This window comes from Hordeum vulgare, chromosome 3H (assembly GCF_904849725.1).
Source record: "Hordeum vulgare subsp. vulgare chromosome 3H, MorexV3_pseudomolecules_assembly, whole genome shotgun sequence".
NCBI lineage: Eukaryota > Viridiplantae > Streptophyta > Magnoliopsida > Poales > Poaceae > Hordeum > Hordeum vulgare.
In genome coordinates, this window is record NC_058520.1 from 579,881,191 (window position 1) to 579,884,204 (window position 3,014).

A 3,014-nucleotide genomic window follows, 5' to 3' on the forward strand; every position below is an offset into this window, starting at 1 on the left:
CAACGCTAGTTTGGACGTTAATTTTGTTGGTAGGAACAATTTTGGCAACAACAATGCTTTTAGAGGAAACTATGTTCCTAGACCTTTTCCTAGTAACTCCTCTAACAATTATGGCAATTCCTACAACAACACTTATGGAAATCACAACAAATTACCCTTTGATTTAGAGAGTAATATCAAAGAGTTCATCAACTCTCAAAAGATTTTCAATGCGTCCATAGAGGAAAAACTACTCAAAATAGACGATTTGGCTAAGAGCGTTGATAGGATGTCTTGTGATATTGATGCTTTGAAAGTTAGATGTGCTCCTCCCAAGGTTAACTTGGATGAAACTTTAAAATCTATGCGTGTCTCCATGAATGAGAGCAAAGAAAGAACCGCCCAAATTCGCGCTAGGCATGAATGGTTTAAAAGGGTGCGTTCTAGTGATGCAAATCACGAAGATCTTAAAGTGCTTGGTGTGACTCCTCTTAAATCTTTGTTTTCGCGCGTCAAACCTATTGATGAAGGGGCTGGATATGAATCCACTTTGGTTAAAAAATGCCCCAATGATTCGGAGTCCACCTATCTTGATGATAAAGGTGTGGAGAGTGGAGTAGAAGAAATCAAAATATTGGGTAATAATGAAACTCCCACTTTGGATTTCAAGGAATTCAATTATGATAGTTGCTCCTTGTTTGAATGCATTTCCTTGATGCAATCCATTGCAAACTCTCCACATGCTTATAGCCAAAGCAAAGCCTTTACCGCTCATATCATAGATGCTATGATGAAATCTCTTGAAGAGAAACTCGAATTAGAAGTCTCTATACCTAGAAAACTTCATGATGAGTGGGAACCTACTATCAAAATCAAAATCAAAAACTATGAATGCAATGCTTTGTGTGATTTGGGTGCTAGTGTTTCCGCGATTCCAAAGTCTTTATGTGATATTCTTGGTTTTCATGAGATTGAAGAGTGTTCTCTTAATTTGCATCTTGCGGATTCTACTGTCAAGAAACCCATGGGAAGGATCAATGATGTTCTTATTGTTGCAAGTAAGAACTATGTACCCGTGGATTTCATTGTACTTGACAGAGATTGCAATCCTTCATGTCCCATTATTCTTGGTAGACCTTTCCTAAGGACTATTGGTGCTATCGTCGATATGAAGGAAGGGAATATTAGATTTCAATTTCCTCTAAAGAAGGGCATGGAGCATTTTCCTAGAAAGAAAATAAGATTGCCTTATAAATCTATGATGAGGGCTACTTATGGTTTGAGCACCAAAGAGGACTATACGTGATTCCATCACCTTATACCTAGCTAAGGGCGTTAAACAATAGCGCTTGTTGGAAGGCAACCCAATGAATCTATCCTTTTTCTTTCTGTTTTGTGTTTTCCATACTTTCATAATTCAGTTATGATTGTGTTTTTGTGTTTCTTTTGCGTTTGTGCCAAGTGAAACCGTTATGATTAGTCTTGGGGGTGATCGTTTGATCATGCTGGAAAAGACAGAAAATTTCTGCTCACAAAAAGAATTTTCATTTTTTTATGTAAGAGATTTTGAGTTGATTATTTTTGCTGACGATTTCTACGCAAATTCTTCAGACTGTCGTAATTTTTCAGAATTTTTGAAGTACATAAGTATACGAAGTATACAGATTTCTACAGACTGGTCTGCTGTTAACAGATTATGTTTTTGTTGAGTTGGTTGCTTATTTTGATGAAACTATGGATAGTATCGGGGGGTATTAGCCATGGAAGATTGAAAATACAGTAAACCAACATCAACATAAGTAGAATTTAAGTTTGCTACAGTACCTAAGGAAGTGGTGATTTGCTTTCTTATACTAATGATATCACGAGTTTCTGTTTAAGTTTCGTGTTGTGAAGTTTTCAAGTTTTGGGTGAAGTTCTTATGGACAAAGAGATAAAGAGTGGCAAGAGCTCAAGCTTGGGGATGCCCAAGGCACCCCAAGTTGATTCAACGACGCCGAAAAAGCCTAAGCTTGGGGATGCCCCGGGAAGGCATCCCCTCTTTCGTCTTCAATCCATCGGTAACGTTACTTGGGGCTATATTTTTATTCACCACATGTTATGTGTTTTGCTTGGAGCGTCTTGTATCGTAGGAGTCTTTTATTTTTGTTGTGTCACAATCTTCCTTGCTGCACACCTAGAGAGAGAGACATGCACTCACCGTGATTTTGTCGAGCTTCACTTATATCCTTTGGTTAGGCAATTCAGCTCACATGTGTTTCACTTATATCTTTTGAGCTAGTTGATTTTGCTCTTTGTGTTTCACTTCTATCTTTTAGAGCACGGAAGTGCGTGGCATGGTAGTTGATCTATGCTATGAATGTAGTCTCAAAAGGGGTAGTTATCCAAAGGGATATGAAAACTTCCACCTTCATTTGCATTGAGTACTTAGAGAAGTATGATTCATCTCAATTAGTTTTGAGATGTGGTTGTGGTAATATTTAAGTTATACTAGTAAGGTGTTGTGGATCTAGAAATACTTGTGTTGAAGTTAGTGATTCCCGTAGCATGCACGTATGATGAACCGCCATGTGATGAAGTCTGAGCATGATTAGTTTATTGATTGTCATCCTTTGTCTAGCGGTCGGGATCGCGCGATGGTTTATACCTACCAACCCTTCCCCTAGGAGTATGCGTTGAATGCTTTGTTTCGATTACTACTAAAACTTTTGCAACAAGTATGTGAGTTCTTCATGACTAATGTTGAGTCCATGGTTTAGATGCACTTTCACCTTCCACCATCACTATCTTCTTTAGCGTCGTGCAACTTTCGCCGGTGCATAAAACCCACCATTAGCCTCCCTCAAAACAGCCACCATACCCACCTACTATGGCTTTTTCAAAGCCATTCCGAGATATATTGACATGCAACTACCATCATGACATGTGCCACCACTTCTACATTGCCATTGCATGATCATAAGATAGCTAGCATGATGTTTCCATTGATGTCTATGCCATGCTAGATCATTGTCACTGTACACTACCGAAGGCAT